Below are 20,130 nucleotides of genomic sequence, written 5' to 3' on the forward strand. Positions count from 1 at the left end.
ACACTAACTGAGCAGATTAAAATCTCACAGGGGACTCGTCAAGGCTGCCCATGCTCACCTCTGCTCTTCGCACTATATATAGATCCGTTCATTAAAGTAATAGAAAACAGCCAATCTATACGTGCGGTGAGCAGATTTGGGCTGGACACTAAAATCATGGCCGACAACCTGGCAGGAGTGACCCCTGACCCTTCAAGTGCAATTAATGCATTAGAACAAGAGGCAATAAAGTTTGGAAAAATCTCGGGGTACACTCTTAACAAAGGTAAAACCCAGATTATTGCAAACAACGAAATTAACTGGGTAGATAGTCGAGTAGTGCAGAAAGCGAAACATCTGGGGGTCACCTTAGCTGCTAATACCGACCTGATAGTAGAGGAAAATCTGATCCAGTTGGCGATAGAAACCAAACAGGCGCTTAAACGGAAAAATAATCTACACCTATCTATCGTGGGGCGATGCAATGTTATTAAGATGACCTACTTCCCTAAATAACTATACTTTTTCAGGGCTATCCCTTTAGAGATTGGCAAAGTAATGTTTCAGAGATTTGACCAGATTTTTTCCCAATTTGTATGGGCATACTCTCAACCAAGACGAGCTTTCAATGAGCTTTCCCTTCCCAGGGAAAGAGGCGGTTGGGCACTCCCAAATTTAAGATTTTATTATTCGGCTTCGGTCCTACAGTATAGCAAGGAGCTGCTTCAAGAACAATCATGCACTCCAATTGTAGGTCTCCCGTCTCCTTTCCAACTGCTACTAGGTGAAGAGACCCGCGGATGTCTCTGGCGACAACTCACATTGGGATATTATAAACAGGTCAGATTTAAGACCCTGGTGGGCATTTATAAAGTTTTCTGCAACATCCGTAACATTTGAGGGCTTGGCAGACTGAACTATTACTCTTAACCTTAATCTACCAGTACGTTTTGGGACTCCCTACCTTCAAGAATGGCACAGAGCGGGAATCCTGAAAATGGGAGACCTGATAATTGCAGATGGCATTAAAAAATTTCTAGATATTAAAACCGAATATCATTTGAGGGAACAAGAGGCTTTTAAATACATTGCCATAAGAGACTTTTTGACCCACAAGGCTGGGGGTCCCGCTGGATTCTCAAAGGTGGACCTTATTGATAAATTTAAAAAACCCACATTACCGAGGATTGGACAACACATAGCATAGCATAACAAAACAAAGCATAGCATAGCAAAACACAACAAAACACAGCATAGCATATTCTAAAACAAAACATAGCATAGCATAACAAAACACAACAAAACAGCATAACAAAGCATAGCATAGCAAAATAAAACATTGCATAACAAAGCATAGCATAACAAAACACAACACAACAAAACATAGCATAGCATCAAAAACATAGCACAGCATAACAAAACAAAGCATAGCATAGCAAAACACAACAAAACAAAACATTGCATATCTCAACAAAACATAGCATAACAAAACAAAACATAACATAGCATAGCATAGCAAAACAAAACATAGCATAGCATAACAAAACATAGCATAGCATAGCATAGAAAAACAAAACATAGCATAACAAAGCATAGCATAACAAAACACAACAAAACAGCATAGCATAACAAAACAAAACATAGCATAGCATAACAAAACAAAGCATAGCATATCACTACACAACAAACATAGCATAGCATCACAAAACATTGCACATCATAACACAACAAAACATAGCATAGCATAACAAAACATAGCATAGCATAACAAAACAAAACATAACACAGCATAGCATAACAAAACAAAACAAAGTATAACAAAACAAGCCATAGCATATCATAGCATAGTATGACAAAACATAGCATAGCATGACAAAACACAACATAACATAGCATAGCATAACAAACCAAAACATTGCATAGCATAACAAAACATAACATACCATAGCATAACAAAAAAACATAGCATAACAAAGCATAGCATAGCATAACAAAACACAACAAAACATAGCATAGCAAAACATAGCCTAGCATAACAAAACAAAGCATAGCATAGCAAAACACAACATAACATAGCATAGCATAACAAAACACAACAAAACACAGCATAGCATAGAATAACAAAACAAAACATAGCATAGTATAACAAAATACAACAAAACAACATAACAAAGCATAGCAAAACAAAACATAGCATAGCATAACAAAACATAGCATAACAAAACACAACAAAGCATAGCATAACAAAACAAAACATAGCATAGGATAACAAAACAAAGTATAGCATAACAAAACACAACAAAACATAGCATAACAAAACAAAGCATAGCATAGCAAAATACAATAAAACATAGCATAGCATAACAAAACATAGCAGAGCATAGCAAAACACAACAAAACATAGCATAACAAATCATAGCATAGCATAACAAAACAAAACAAAACAGCATAGCATAGCATAACAAAACATAGCATAGCAAAACAAAACATAGCACAACAAAGTATAGCATAACAAAACATAGCATAGCATAGCGTAACAAAACAAAACATAGCATAGCATAGCAAAACGTAGCATAGCATAACAAAACACAACAAAACATAGCATAGCTTAACAAAACACAACCAAACATAGCATAGCATGACAAAGCCTAGCATAGCAAAACAAAGCATAGCATAGCATAACAAAACATAGCATAGCATAACAAAACACAACAAAACATAGCATAGCATAACAAAACAAAACATAGCATAACAAAACATAGCATAGCATAACAAAACACAACAAAACATAGCATAGCAAAACAAAATATAGCATAGCATAGCAAAACGTAGCATATCATAACAAAACACAACAAAACATAGCATAGCTTAACAAAACACAACCAAACATAGCATAGCATGGCAAAGCCTAGCATAGCAAAACAAAGCATAGCATAGCATAACAAAGCATATCATAGTATAACAAAACACAACAAAGCGTAGCATAACAAAACATAGCATAGCATAACAAAACATAGCATAGCATAATAAAACACAACAAAACATAGCATAGCATAACAAAGCATAGCATAGCATAACAAAACATAGCATAGCATAACAAAACACAACAAAACATAGCATAGCATAACAAAACAAAATATAGCATAGCGTAGCATAACAAAACATAGCATAGCATAACAAAACAAAACATAGCATAACAAAGCATAGAATAGCATAACAAAACACAACAAAACATAGTATAGCATCAAAAAACATAGCACGGCATAACAACGCAAAGCATAGCATAGCAAAACACAACAAAACATAGCATAGCATAACAAAACATAGCATCGCATAACAAAACACAACAAAACATTGCATAGCTTAACAAAATATAGCATAACAAAACAAAACATAACATAGAATAGCATAGCATAACAAAACAAAACAAAACATAGAATAGCAAAACAAAACATAGCATAACAAAGCATAACATAACAAAACACAACAAAACATAGCATAACAAAGCATAGCATAACAAAACACAACAAAACAGCATAGCATAACAAAACAAAACATAGCATAGCATAACAAAACAAAGCATAGCATAGCATATCACAACACAACAAAACATAGCATAGCATCACAAAACATTGCATAGCATAACACAACAAAACATAGCATAGCATAACAAAACATAGCATAGCATAACAAAACAAAACATAACATAGCATAGCATAACAAAACAAAACAAAGTATAACAAAATAAGACATAGCATAGCATAACATAACAAAGCATAGCATAACAAAACAAAACATAGCATAGCATAACAAAACACAACATAGCATAGCATAGCATAACAAACCAAAACATAGCATAGCATAACTAAACATAGCATACCATAGCATAACAAAAAACCATAGCATAACAAAGCATAGAATAGCATAACAAAACACAACAAACATAGCATAGCAAAACATAGCCTAGCATAACAAAGCATAGCATAGCAAAACACAATATAACATAGCATAGCATAACAAAACACAACAAAACAGCATAACAAAGCATAGCAAAACAAAACATAGCATAGCATAACAAAACATAGCATAACAAAACACAACAAAGCATAGCATAACAAAACAAAACATAGCATAACATAACAAAACAAAGCATAGCATAACAAAACACAACAAAACATAGCATAGCATCACAAAACATAGCATAGCATAACAAAACAAAGCATAGCATAGCAAAACACAATAAAACATAGCATAGCATAACAAAGCATAGCATAGCAAAACACAACAAAACATAGCATAGCATAAAAAATCATAGCATAGCATAACAAAACAAAACAAAACAGCATAGCATAGCATAACAAAACATAGCATAGCAAAACAAAACATAGCATAACAAAGCATAGCATAACAAAGCATAGCATAACAAAACATAGCATAGTGTACCAAAACAAAACATAGCATAGCATAGCAAAACATAGCATATCATACCAAAACACAACAAAACATAGCATAGCATAACAAAACACAACAAAACATAGCATAGTATGACAAAGCATAGCATAGCAAAACAAAGCATAGCATAGCATAACAAAACATAGCATAGCATACCAAAACACAACAAAACATAACAAAACAAAACATAGCATAACAAAACAAAGCATATCATAGTATAACAAAACACAACAAAACGTAGCGTAGCATAACAAAACATAGCATAGCATAACAAAACATAGCATAGCATAATAAAACACAACAAAACATAGCATAGCATAACAAAGCATAGCATAGCATAACAAAACATAGCATAGCATAACAAAACACAACAAAACATAGCATAGCATAACAAAACAAAATATAGCGTAGCATAACAAAACATAGCATAGCATAACAAAACAAAACATAGCATAACAAAGCATAGAATAGCATAACAAAACACAACAAAACATAGCATAACAAAACAAAACATAGCATAGAATAACAAAACATAGCATAGCATAACAAAACAAAACATAGCATAACAAAACATGCATAGCATAACAAAACACAACAAAACAGCATAACACAACAAAACATAGCATAGCATAACAAAGCATAGCATAGCATAACAAAACATAGCATAACAAAACACAACAAAACATAGCATTGCATAACAAAACATAGCATAGCAAAACGAAGCATAGCATAACAAAGCACAGCATAGCAAAACAAAACATAGCATAGCATAACAAACATAACATAGCATAGCATAACAAAACACAACAAAACATAGCATAGCACAACAAAACTTTGCATAGCATAACAAAACAAAGCATAGCATAGCAAAACGCAACAAAACATAGCATAACAAAACAAAACATAGCATAGCATAGCAAAACAAAACATAGTATAGCATAACAAAACATAGCATAACATAGCATAGCATAACAAAACATAGCATAGCAAAACAAAACATAGCCTAGCATAGCATAACAAAACATAGCATAGCATAACAAAACAAAACATAGCATAACAATGCATAGCATAGCATAACAAAACATAGCATAACAAAACACAGCATAGCATAGCATAACAAAACACAACATAGCATAGCATAGCATAACAAAACATAGCATAGCATACCAAAACAAAGCATAGCATAACAAAACATAGCATAACAAAACATAGCATAGCATACCAAAACAAAGCATAGCATAACAAAAAATAGCATAGCATAACAAAATAAAACATAGCATAACAAAACACAACAAAACATAGCATTGCATAGCATAATATAGCATAGCATAACATAACATAACAAAACATAGCATTAAGTTTGATAAACTTATAGTAGCGGGCTAGCTAGCTTTAACGGGCAGTGACTATAAGCAACTCTGTCAACCCAGAAGCAGTCACTCGGTCACCTTTGGTCTTGTATTGCAGTGGCTTTGTTTGTTAAACAGTGCCCATTATTTATACTGTTATCACTTGTGCAAATTTCAGGGCTCACAAAACTTTGATGAATCTAAATTCACAACTGAGGCGGTTAAGTTCGCGCTATATAAAACCCCAAGGATAAATAAAAAAACATTGCCATTTACAATGTGAATAGATCCAACAAATACAAGACCTATTGCAAAGTACAAACCATTGCCCTTTACAATGCCAATAGCTCCAGATCCAACAAATGCAAGACCTATGACATTTCCAATGCTTGTTTTTCTAACTGTCTCTTCCCCCCCTCAAAATAACCAAAAAGCTTTTCTTTGGCTACAGCATTTCGTTTATTTTTTGGGGATTTTTCTGTGCCCGTTTGTTTGCAGCTTCACTGTAAGAAGGGCGTCCCGCTCCTATAAGAGGCAGAGGAATGCCTGGAATGCGGAGGAGGCTTCAAAAGTGCAGTACGTGTTTGGCTCCAACTGCATGCTTGGCAATTCCTGTTTACGAGCAACCTTGCGAATCGGCATGCACCCTTTTTTTTGTGTTCATTTTATTACTTCCTTCATGACAAACATGTTATCATAATGCTGAATGGCTGCTAGGTAGTCTTGTTGAACAAATATGGTTCATGACTGGAAAGCAAATATATTGTTTCAAAGAATGTTCCATTCAGCACACTTATAGTTAATTAATCCACCTTTCTGTTCAGTACCCCCATGCAAGTGCCAAAGCCAATAGCTCACCCATAGGCTAGGCCTGTTGGCTTTGCCATTGCTTGTTTATATGGCTGGCAGGATGGAGGCAACACAGAAGGCAGGTAGGGGAAAAAGCTCTATGGTGCGGCTAGTGGTGTTTGTGTCCTAGTGGTTTTTAAAAAATTGATTTTAAATTATGGTGGGTGGGGAAAGTATCTGCGTCAACGTTTTTTTATTGGGGGCTGGGATTTTAAGCAACAACTAAAAGGAGGGATGGTGAAGGGTTATAAGCAATATAAAAGTGAGGAAATGCAGGTGGGTGTTTTTTTTTATACAACAGAGAGAGGGAGGATGTGGCGATTTACACAACGAAGGAGGCTGGGTGTTTCCGGGATTTTAAGCAATAGCAGAGGGAGGGAGGGAGGGAGGAAGGGTGGGTGGAGAGCAAGAAGTTGGACAGCAGAGAGGGGAAGAGTATATGAGAGGAACTTGCTGAAAAAGACGCACAGTGGTAGAGTGCTTAAGTTCAAAGACGAAAGTAGTACCTACAAAAGCGAGCAGTGGAGAAACATAAGTAATGCGTCCATGGTGAACACACGAGCAATAGAGCCTACAGCAGCTGACCAATGAGAAGCAAGCAGCAGTGGCGTCACTATGGGGGTGCGGGGGTGCGGACCGCACCGGGTGACACCCTCACAGGGGGTAACCCCAAAGGGCCGGTCCGGTCGATGTGGTGTGGGGCAGACTGCAGAGCAGTACTGCCGAACAAACCAGAAACGCAACGACGATGCAACCTAACTTCTATTCTATTGAGCAGGAGGAGGTGCCTCTGTGCGCAGCGCGCACTGTCTCCTCCTCCGCCGCGTCTGCGCGCCTCGGCAGTGACGTAGTCACTAGATGGGTGCAGTCGGCGATGTTGTTTTAATGTTTTGGAATACCGGAATCCGAATCCCGCATGCGCATTGGGCCCCAAGTGCGCGTGACTTGGCATCACGAGGGGCGCCGAGGACTCGGGAGGTGAGGAGGTCTCTCACGTCGCCGTCGCCACTATAATTTAATTTTATTCTAAGGACAGGACAGAGCCGGAGCGGAACCTGGTTTAAGGCTAGCCCCCCCCCCCGTCTGCCACGTGCCACCAACACCAACTCAGCAGGTGAGTGTGTTTGTCGAGACATAGCAGCACTTTGAAGCTGCAAGCCTGTCAGAGTAATTGCTATTTAAATATGATATTATTATTGTTACTGCCCGCCCCGGGCCCGGCCCCCCGCATGTTTACACATATGACAGAGTGTAACATAAAAGAGCAAAACATATGTATTACAGAGCGCACATTCATCACATATGGGTTCCTCGGCGCTCCCGCACATGGATCACGAAGATGGAGCTTAGAACTGGTTAACTCGGCCCTTTCTCTTCTTGTCTCTGCCCAAGTGTAACGTGTTTACATATTTTGATGTCCAGCATCCTCTGGGACCTGCAGTTTGACTCCGCGCGTTCCAATCTTAACATAGCCTTTTTCGTAGTCTTGGCCTTGGAAAATGGGCTTTGTTTGACCACCATACCCGCTCTCCTTACGATCGTATCGCCCCTGTTCCTGGGCACAGAGGGAATCCGCCCCCTTCTTGTATGGGTTACTTTGTGGGGCTGATGTACCCCGCACTTATTACAGAATGCCTGCCCTGCGAGTTGTTGGGACGTTCGCCATCTTGCCAGCAGCAGCGGACCGAAGACGACGCTCTGGACAGCTGACGGGTGTTTGTTACCCAACTCAGTTATCCTCGTAATATCGACCTCGGGAGGATGAATGGCTGAGTACACCTCGAACCCATGATCATGGAGTTAGACACAGATCCCTGGAGGGGATACATGCATTAGCCTCTGAGCATGCGGACCTGCAGAGTGGACCTAATTATCACAAACTGGAACCATAATTTTCTTCAAATCAGATGTTTGGACATGACTATAGTTTTTTTGGTATTAGAAGTTGTGCACTTTGTAATCAAGCGCCCAGTTTATTTAATCTACGTCTCCAGGCTGAGAGGTAGGTAGGGTAATGATGCATTAATGTTTCACATACGTATTATAATGTTTAATGATTTCCCCCAAATATAACTTTACCCCACCCATACCATAGTTGTTCTTTTAAGGGGTTGCGCCCTTGTTACAGTTAAAAGATTAGTGTATAGCAATTAGATAAATTGAAGATTACAAAAAAGGCCATGTTAACCATCCCTTATCCCAGGGAAACGTATGGTGGTGTACAGAGTGGATCGAGTGAGATGAGATCTAACGACACGTACGTGATCCGGTGACATACCTGGGATTTGGGGAGTGTGCTCTCACAGGAATGTACGTCAGGTCACTGATGGGCATAATTGAAGGGAGATCTAGGATGTGCGAAGAATGTTGTAAGGGAGGTCACGGGGAGATGTGCAGGAGAGGTAAGGGTGCCTCCAATAAGATGCACGGGGTGCAGTCGGGATCGTACGGGCTATGCGGTGGATCTGACGAGGGAGAGATGACACGGTGTGTAATGGGTCTGGTGAGGGAGATCTGACAGGCTGTGTGGTGGGTCTGGTGAAGGATATCTGATAGGCTGTGTGATGGGCCTTGAGAGGTAGATCTGACAGGCTGTGTGATGGGTCTGGTGAGGGATATCTGACAGGCTGTGTGATGGGTCTGGTGAGGGACGTGTCATGAGATTTCATGGGCACTGAGGGTCAAATGAAACGTTCAGGGTGGGCAGGAGAGATCTGACGGGCTCGGCAGTGGGTCTATTGAGAGAGATCTGACGGGCTCGGCATTGGGTCTATAATTCCCTCAGTGTTCATGGCAAACAGTCATTGCTTTTTTGTACAATTCAGTCTGCAAACATGCCTTCACACAGGAATACTTTCCTCCAGCGGTGCTGCTAAACTGCTAAATAAATGTGACATTTAAAAGACTAATTGTATTTATGTAGCGCTTACTACGGTAATACTACCCCCTACAAGGCGTTGAAATGGACGTAGCTCACGCGGACTGCACAACAGCGAGCAGCGCACACCAGAGTCCAGCTATATACAGCCCTTCATTTGTACTTATCTGTAACATGTCAAACTTGGAAACATTTACAAATATTATTATTTTGGAAGTTCCTTTGTTTTCGACGACATTCACTCGACGGCATTGACACCCCCTGCGTCTTCCCCGCCCTCCCATGAAGCAGTCTTCCAGTTAGCAGTATTGTTCGAGACGTCTCAGTCATGAGCACCAGAGAGCAATTTAGGAGATACTGAGAGCCGAGCGGTGGGAATTAAGAATACATCGCCCTAACTTCTTGCTATGGCTGTGTAGTACTGTGGCCTATTATTGCGTATTGGTATTACTATAGCCTTATAGCCCGTCGTAGCGGGCTATACCGGCTGTTAAAGGCCCGCTGCAGCGTTAAAGGCCCGAGCCGAAGGCGAGGGACTTTAACAACAGCAGCGGGACTTTAAAAGCCGGTATAGCCCTGCTACGGCGGGCTATAAGGCTATTAGAACATTCTGCCACTAGAGGGCAGAATGTTCTAACAAAACGAAGCCTTCAGGGAGCGCGAGGGGATTCAAATCCCCTCCGGCTCCCTGAAGTCTTTGTTCACAGCCAGAGCTGTGAACAAAGACACATTGGAATGTTGGCGCTCCGGGCTTATACCAGCCATTATAAGCCCGGAGCACTCCATTGTTTTCAATGGAGCTGCCAACATTCCAATGTTCTAATATTGCCTATTTGACACCGAGTAACTTTTGCCTACCGTCCTGTGCTGCTGCGTGGATATTTCCATCCATTTCTGTTCAGCATTTGAGAAAAGAAGTTTGTTTTTCTGATTCACCTTTCCTGACTCCTGCAGCTGCTTATCAGATCAGGCTAGGACACAAGGAGTACTGGAGTAGGTCAGAGAATGTGTTACTGTTTGTTTTTATTTTAAAAATCTGCACAGGCCCAGCAAGGCACATTATCATGGCCATGGATACAAGGCAACAATAAAACATGTCCAGAGAACTGGTGATTAATGATCCTGCTGGAGAGCAGTCCTTTGCCTGTTGGTAGTTTTGAAATGCAGATAAACTGTATTTTGTTTGGATAGCTCAGTGGGTTACTGCCTTTGTCACAGAGATTCTTGTGTTACTTGCAGTTCAAAAGTTACAATCCTAACATAGGACAGTGGCTATGAACTGTCGTCAAAGAGCTGCAGACAAACATGAATGGTATAGTTAGAACTTCACTTTTTTTGTGTTACTATAAAGTTAGAAATTCCCCAGTCTTTCATTATTTTAATGTTGCTAAAAAGAGTTTGGGCCGATATACATTTTTATTAGTAAAGCCAAGCCCCAACCACTGTGGTATGCTTTAAATCCTGAGTTTGTGCTTCCCCAGCCCAAACCCTCTTTAAATTTACTGCCCACCAGTATGGATGACATGTGATTCCTACATCTTGTAATCCTCATTGGCTCATGTGACATTCCCTGTAGACGGAATTACATACTAGCGAGAAAACCGGCCCTGTCATTGCCTTTCTATTTTTATTTAATTAGCAATCAGGTCATTAGGGCAACTGTGGAACATAAAGTGCGTGCTAATTATATTTACTGCTATATTTAATGTTTTAAGTTTGAAGGTGATTTTGCTAATGTTTTTTACGGGAATAATGAAAGTAGAGCTGGATGGGGCTGATATGGGGCTGGGGCCCGAAGGTCAGCTGTGAGATAAGGTACACAGGAGTGGGATTGTCGAAAAGTGGATAATCGGGCCTGGAAGTTCTTGTGTTAAAACCTGGCCTGTTGGAATTTAAGGGTTTGTACTTACATCCAGACATCGCTCTTACTTTCAAATAACTCTCCACATGCTCTGTATACACACAGAATTGATCCGTTGTATACTGGTGACTGTTTGCAAGTAGATATAATCTAATCTAGGGCTTGTAGGCTAGAAGAAGACAAATTGGGTCCGCGGTGGCCCACCCAAATGCACCCTTGGCCCACCCAACAAAAAATTCCTGGAGCCGGGCCTGATTGACAGGGCTTCCCCTGCTTTCATTTTTCATGTCGCAACAAAGAAGCGCACTTTTATTGCTAAACAACAATAACTGCAAAAGTTCCGAAAGACAATTCGATTTTTGTTGGAAGCTGCTATATCATCCTGTTGCTGCACAAAGACAGGGCCCGCAGAGCAGGGGGAATAGCTGCATTCGAGCTTGCAATTTTACCCGTTCTTTCACTTTACATGCGATTTCTCAATATGTTCAAACTGCGTTTTTATGACTTTTAGATCAATTTTTAGTGTTCAAACCTGAGCTTCTTTCATGTTACAAAGAGAGCCGCCCCATCTCCTGTCATTTCGGCCCCCTCCCTGATCTATAACCTACTTCTCTGGACTTGATAATGGAGGAAGGAGTGCTGTAGCGCCGTTACATCATGCATCACGAACAACTTGCATTGCGACCACCCGTGCTCTGATACCCAGTAACTCAGACCACCCTCTGCTTCCACCTGAAGCATCCACCATCCCTCCCTGGCTTTGTAACAGCCCGCCCCACCCACATCAGTTGCATCCTTGCAGCACTACTGGCTGAAGAGTTCCCTTCTTCCTATAAAATACAACGTGAACGGTATAGTTTCTTGGCGCTTTAAATCATAGCAGTAGTGATTGCCCTGACCTACATTTACAAACGTTACTAAGGATTCTGTATGGTCCCGTTATTTGCCAACTGTGTCCACTGGCGGACTCGGAGCGGAGGAGGTCCATGCGGTAAGTCGTGAGGGGGTGACACCATGAGTTACCCGCACCGGGTGACACCAACCCTAGTGACGCCACTGGCAAGCAGGTGAGTGACAATAAAGCCAAATAATGGTAAGCAATGGGCAGTCTATAAGCTTGCTGATAGGAAACAAAAGGTCTCAAAGAGACTGTGCATGAGCTGTCTAGACCAGACCTAAAAATAAAATAAAAGACTGAATGAAAGAACACAACATCGGTGGCAGGTCCTGAGACTCAAGTTGCTTCTCCTGTCCCCTGGGGGAGTCGGGGAAATAAAACAGGACTTAATAATAGAGTATGGCCCTCTTAACTCCATTTCAGGGGAGGAGGTTTTTATTTATATTTTTTTAAAAAAGCTAATTTGTGCTTTTAGGTTCCTGTTTCAGGAGGTTGATGCATTGTACATCTAGTAAGAACTAGGATGAGGTAGAGGGATGAGATGTTAACCTGCTGTTGAGTGGGTGAATTAAGAATAATTTCATGTGGCTTTGCCCGCCAGAAGTCCTAATTGGAAACCTGCGTTGGTCGAACACCTCCTCCACTTGGTGTAGAAAATGCTGTTTTAATGTGGTACGTCGGCTCTTTCAGTATTTTTACACCTGGAAATATCACCTTACAGATTAGTGTGAAACCAAACTAATGCATTTTAATGTAACTTCTACCATGGGTTAAAGATGCATTCAGCCCTGCGCTGGCTTCTACCCACTACGTCAGTAACCCATATTGTAGATAAGGTATACATTCAAATGTATTTACTAGTAGAAAGCTGACCCCTCTTTCATCTTAATTCATTACTAATAGACCATTTCATATATTTTCATTTAGATTTTCTTTATTAAAAAAAATCGAACAATTCTTTGTTTCTCTTCACAATCATATATGTTTAGCATTCATAACATATTTTCAATACAGGAAAAGCATCTTCAACCCTACATGGAAGAACTACTTCTTACAGTCCACTTTATGCGTATTTAAAATCATTGGAATCTAAAACACCAATTGTTAAAAAATAAATCCATCATGTACTGTACAGCCACAGAGTGTTTTGTGGTAAACTGACTGCTTCTTCAGAAAAGCAAACATTCTACAGTAAGTAACACATAACACCAACTGTAATTATAATCTTGAAACATTATTTCATACTTGTCCTAAAACATTTATCAAAAACATTATTATTCTTATACCTTTTCCTATCCATTGATTTAATACAGTCTTTTCAGCTCTAACAACCTAAACATGAATTTACTATAAAATTCAAGTGACGCGTGATTTAACGCTATTAGCAATTATTTTCCTGGGAAAATAACAGACTCGGTTCATGACTAACTGATGTCTCCTATACACATTCCTATTGATACTTGCTAAGCCTCCAAATCAAATTGAATTATTGTATACCAGAGTGTTGATAGATGTACAACCCACCTTGGTCTAAAGGGGCCTATAGCTTTCTATCTCAAATTCAACTGATAGTGGTGTTGCACCCATCTTGTCCTATCTTTTTCAGTTAATCAGAACATGTTTCTACATGTTTTCAAATACTATATAGTGGATTATGACCCTTTCACCTCATGTTGAAAGAACCTTCTTACCTCAGATGAAAAGGATAGCCCTGGGCTAACGTATATAAACGCCCATCCGGTCGAAGGGAAAAACAATCCTATTTGGGGCCACACCTAAAAGTTTGATTTCTTTCACAGTCTTTACTGCATCAATTTCTGTTTTACTACAAGGTACACAAACCAATGCCTTTTTACTCACTATTTCCAATTAATAGACAGGGCAGCCTTCAAGACCCCCCTCAACCTCTTTCACCGTCTGCTGAGGGCAACAAAGAAGACAGCACTTGCCACATGCATCAAAACCAGTACCAACAACACCAAGGAACTTTTAAAAAATGTTGAGGAAATTTCCAACGCGTCTGCCAGCCAAAACAACATCATACCCTCACTGGATCTGTGCGACAACCTCGCCCACTTCTTCTACAACAAGATTGCAACCATATACAGAAACTTAACACCCCAACCCGCACCTATGGACTTCCTTGACGGATACGCGACCACTGTAACCAACATGAACCACACACTGACCACCTGGAACATCCTCTCCACCCAGGACACCACCTCCACCATTAAAATCCATCCACTTGGGAGCTCCCACAGACCCATGCCCGCACTACACCTTCAACCTCGGAAACCAAAGGGTTGGCCAGGAACTCACCACCCTACTCAACACCTCTACCAACCCTGCAACATTTCCCGATGCCTGGAAACATGCCAAAGTCAGACCACTACTCTAAAAACCCTCCGTCGACCACAGCAAACTCAAAAACTACTGCCCATCTCCCTGCTCCCATTCCCAGCGAAGGTACTGGAAAAGATCATCAACAAACTACTCATGACACACCTGGAGCAGAACCAGCTACTCAACGGCTCCCAATCCGGCTTCCACAGCAATCACAGCACCAAAACTGCCCTGATTGCAGCCACCGATGACATCCGAACCCTCCTCGACTGATGAGATCCAGCAGCTTTGATTCTCTTCGACCTCTCCGAAGTCTTTGACACCGTATCCCACCACATCGGCATCCAAGGGAACGTGCTCAGATGCATCACCTGCTTCCTCACTGGAAGAACCCAGAGGATTCACCTTCCACCTTTCACCTCTGAACCTACGAAGATCACATTCGGTGTCCCCCAGGGCTCATCCTTCAGCCCCACGCACTTCAACGCATATATGACCCCACTGGACAACATTTTCAGATCCCACGGTCTGAACCTAAGTTCCTACGCAGATGACACTCAACTCATCCTCTCACTCACCAACTATCCCACCACGACCAACTTTCGAATATGCATAACAAACGTTGCTGACTGCATGGAGAACAACTGCCTGCAGCTGAACACAGACAAGATGGAAGTACTGATCTTTGGCAACAGCAGCAACACATGGAACGACTCTAAGTGGCCAACAGACCTAGGACTCGCACCCACTCCCTCCGACCACACCAGAAACCTCTGAATCATCATTGACAACAAACTCACCATGAAATCACATATCAACGCTGTCTCCGTCTGCTTTCTCACTCCGTGCATGCTATGAAAGATCTTCAAGTGGCAACCCCTACACATGAGATGCACTGGGACTCAGGCCGTCATCACCAGTCGACTAGACTATGGTAACACCCTCTACATAAGAACCGCTGCACACCTCCTACAGAGACTTCAGAACATACAGAACACTGCAGCCAAACTCATCCTCAGCCTTCCCTGATGTTCCCGAATCACACCCCACCTTAGGCAATGCCACTGGCTCCCCATACAGAAGAGATGCCAATTCAAGCTGTTGACCCACACACACAAGGCTCTACACAACCAAGGACCCACATACATTAACCGCCTGAACTTCCACCAACCATCGAAAAGACTACGCTCCTCCTCCCTTTCACTTGCCCATACTCCCCGCATCTACCAAAGCAGAAGTGGAGGATGCTCCTTCTCCCACATCGCAGTAAAGACCTGAAAGAGCCTCCCCACGCACCTCCGGACCATGACCTCACTTCCGGAATTCCGAATGGCCCTCAAGACCTGCTTGTTCGAATAAGCCTCCGGGATCTGCAAGCGCCTGGATACCCTATTGGGTGATTAGCTGCACTTTATATAACCTGATTGATTAATAACATTTATTGGCACCTGTATATTAAGGTCCACAATTGTACATTTCTTACCTCCCAAATTTTAATCACTCTTGATTCTGATTTTCTTAGCTGTCTCCATAGTCAGCTTATTGTGCTAATTCATTGCCATCACTCCAATGGCGCCATAAACCTACAAATCGAAACCCCCAACATTAATTTCTGCATAAAATGAGATCTATGCTTAATCCTTACAAGCATAGACATTAATAAATCCTCCACAATATTTTCTAATGCGCCTTTATGCGAGATCCTCTGACCATCCATTACTTAGCATGAGGAAAACCGACAATAAAGTCTACATATTTCTACAACAGCACCATTGTACACTAACCATGTCCCCATGATTTGTTAATACATCTTTTTCTCCATGCAGCACTGTTGCAACTGACCATATTGCTCGGCTTATTATCTGCCCATAAACAGTCACTTTAACTACTCGTACACACCGAGCATCCCTACATATTCACCCCAATCGCAAGGTTCTTACTGGCGCGCCCACCTCTCATGGACTCCGGTCTCCAAACCGGGTTTGATGATATCATTATGATCAAGAGAAGAACTTAGTGATATAACTAAAGGAAATTTTGTCGTTTTGAATGTTAAACATATAAGACTGAGAAGAGAAACAAAGATTTTTTTAAATATTTTTTCAATAAAGATAATTTTAAATGAAAGATATATGAAATGGTCTGTTAGTAATGAATTAAGATGAAAGAGAGGTTGGTTCCCTGCTAGCAAATTAATTTGAACATTTTATTGTAACATATCCCTTAAGATTCCACACATATGGGCCAACTAACCTCATACCTAGGAGACAAAGATGGGTGTATCTTAACTCAACTGGTTGTCCTTTGACCTCCGGCTCCCTGGCCCAATATTCTCTGTGTATCTTCACACAAAAATACTGTAAGGACTCGCAGTGTTCAGCTTTAAATCACTGTGCAGAGTATTTCTTTATATTTTTTCCTGGATAATATATATATATATACAAGCATTTAGGCTGTAATGTTTGTTGCTAATTCCCTAAGGGAGAGGCAAAAGTTTTTATTATCTTTGCACTATAGTCTATGTTTACATAACATTTTGCACATAACCGTTATATGCATTTATGCATTAATATGTGGTGTCAGATGTTGAATGTGACATCTTTTAAGTATAGCATCCAGATGTTGACTCTGACTTTGAGGTGCAATTTGCACATACATTTTATTTGACTGACCGTACAACCAGTCAGCTATGGTTTTTAAAGATTCAAGATCTATTTTTATGCATTTTAGTTTTCCAAGAAACAAAATGATATGATAATAGCCTAAATAAGATTGGTCAGAGGATTGAAACATATGTAAATCAAATCAAATATAACTTTATTCGATTGTTAAAAACAACCATAAAAGCATACATTAAAAAATCATTGCGTTTAAAAAAGTCACAACAGTTCATTTAGCGATAACTCAATGGCTTAAACTCCAGAATTATTAATACAAATCATTCAAGGACTTGATAAAGTGCATTATATTATACTTTTCCTAGTGCAAATCACTTTTTTTTAAACAATGTAATTGTGGCAACACAAAAATGATTATCCAAATGTAGGATATCTAACATATCCAAACGACATTGGCGATGACCCACCTTTCTAAAAAATGGCAGTAAAACTGTGCGCCTGATATAACTGTAGAATTTGCAAAATAAAACAACATGGATAGTACTTTGAGGGGAAACATCATCACAAGGACAGGGCAATAATTTGTGCGTCCAATCATTTGTTATAGGAAAACTAACCAATCTATGGAAGATTCCAAATCTAAAACGTGATAGTAGGAATCTATCATAGTTACCAGGGACATACAACAAATAGGGATGAATATTAAAAGTTGTTAAAATTTAGTGGTGTTGCAGGACAGTAGGTGTTAGGATTTCCACAGAAATTCTCGCAGAATCCAAAAAAGCAAGGCCCTCCTTCTTCAAGTCCTTACGCGATATGGCTGAGATAGTAAGAGGATTTAAAAAAATAATCCAGCTTTCCCATGTCAGCTAAAAATTTACGTACATATCTCAGCCATGGTATCCTCATCACTCCTTCCAATTCCAAGATATCTATCAATATATCGCTATTAAACTTGGTTTCATCTTTAGTCCACATCCTGTGCCATAGTAGCACTGGTTCAAGTTTAATAAGATCAGATATAAAAGGAAGACCCAATTCTGCATGACAATTATAGTTAGGGGAACTCTTGGGTACTGCGAGGATAAATTTCAAGAAGGAATTTTCAACTGCCTGAATGGGAGCAGAGTCAGCAAAGCCCCAAACCCCACTACCGTACATTGCACCAGAAACGCATTTAGCTTTGTAAATCTTAATTAATTCTACCGGCGGTCTGGTACCTAGTTTCATGGAGAAGGATTTAAGGGCGGCAGTCGAGCGAACCAATGCAAGTTTTTTCGCTGCCACTGCCGGACCCCAAGAGTCATTCTGGTTAAACAAAATACCCAAATAAGAAAATTGTTTAGTGGAATCAAGCTTCTGTCCTGCTATAAAAATGGCCTTTTTAATTTTGGGATTTCGACCGCAGCGCATGATGAAAGTTTTCGAGATGTTCACTCTAAGGCCCAACTCGTTCATAAAGAGGGCAAAACTATCCACCACGCGCTGTAATCCCACTTGAGTACGGGACATTAGCACAGCATCGTCCGCGTACATCAACGCCGGGATTGGACGACCAGCAGCGTATGGGGGGTCGAATTTACTATTGCACAGGGCTTTCTCCAAACCATTTATATACAAATTAAAAAGGAATGGGGCGAGGACACAGCCCTGCCTAACACCACTCCTGATTGGGATTTTGCCCGTGCATTGCCCCCTAAGGCCATAGCGGACGCGAGCTGAAGCATCACTATAAAATCGTTTAAGAAAATAAATAATATTGGATTCAACCCCAAGTTGTCCCAGCACAATCCATAAAGTGGAATGGTCGACACAATCAAATGCGGCCGAGAGGTCAACAAAGACCAGGAACAAACTCCCTTTCCTGGCCCTCGTGTACTTCCCGGTCAGCATTAAAAGATTTAAGCTCTGTTCCACTGTTCCTAAGCCGGAGCGGAAACCATATTGTAAGTCAGATAAAATAGAATTATCCTCAGCCCAAAGCAAAAGGCGGTCCAAAATTATTCGACCCACTATTTTAGTAAAGGAATCTAAAAGGGAAATGGGTCTGTAACAACCCGGGTCGTGTCTATCCCATTTTTTATAAATGGGCACAATTATGGACTCCACCCAAGTGGGCAATAATTCTGTAATACAACTAGCGTTAAGCACCTGGACCAGAAGGGGACCCCACAAAGGAATAATTGCCTTAAAAATATCTATAGGGACACCATCCGGACCTGGTGCCTTCCCGCCCTGACTCACACGTAAGGCTAGTTCAACCTCTTCCAGGGTGAACATTAAGTTTCTTGAGATGGGATAAGCAGAGGGATTCAAGAGAGGGCTAGACTTACCTAGTCCTTCATATACTTTAGTAAAATGATTAATCCAATCTGTTTCAGCAATTGCTATCTCTAGAGTTGGGCCAGTAGCATCGCTAAGGAAAGGAGTTCTAATAATCTTCCAGAAGCCCGCACTATCCTTCCTTACCGCAGCGTCGTGCAATGCTTCCCAAGATTCTATTTTTAGCTCGTTCTTTCTATCTTTTAGGGCGAGCTTATACTCAATCCTAAGTCTACTCACTTCCTTTGCACACCTAGGTAATTTATGCAGTTCTTTCTTTAAGAGAGAATAAGCTCTTGTGCACCTAGAATTAAACCAGCCTCCGTTTTGTTTATTATTAGTTTTACATTGCCTAATAAGGGAGGACCTGATTTCATTACAAATAGATAGGAAGGATGCAAGAATCTCTTCAGATGTAGACTCCTCCCTCAAACAAGTCACTACCTCAGACATACTTTTAGCAATTACTGTTTTAAGTGTTTCTACTTGATCCACCTTATCCCATCTTAGCGTGTAGCCATTCATACTACCAATGCTCAAATTTTCGCGCAATCTGTCCGCATCTATGTTATCTTTTGGGG

At 40.5% G+C, this 20,130-nt stretch overlaps 1 pseudogene; it reads right to left on the bottom strand.

Annotated features, from left to right (window-relative positions):
• Positions 1 to 7,975: 7,975 nt before the first annotated feature.
• Positions 7,976 to 8,295, bottom strand: LOC146857167 (large ribosomal subunit protein eL42-like; annotated as a pseudogene).
• Between the last annotated feature and the right edge of the window lie 11,835 nt (positions 8,296 to 20,130).

Source organism: Triturus cristatus, chromosome 3_2, assembly GCF_964204655.1.
Source record: "Triturus cristatus chromosome 3_2, aTriCri1.1, whole genome shotgun sequence".
In the NCBI taxonomy this organism is placed as follows: domain Eukaryota; kingdom Metazoa; phylum Chordata; class Amphibia; order Caudata; family Salamandridae; genus Triturus; species Triturus cristatus.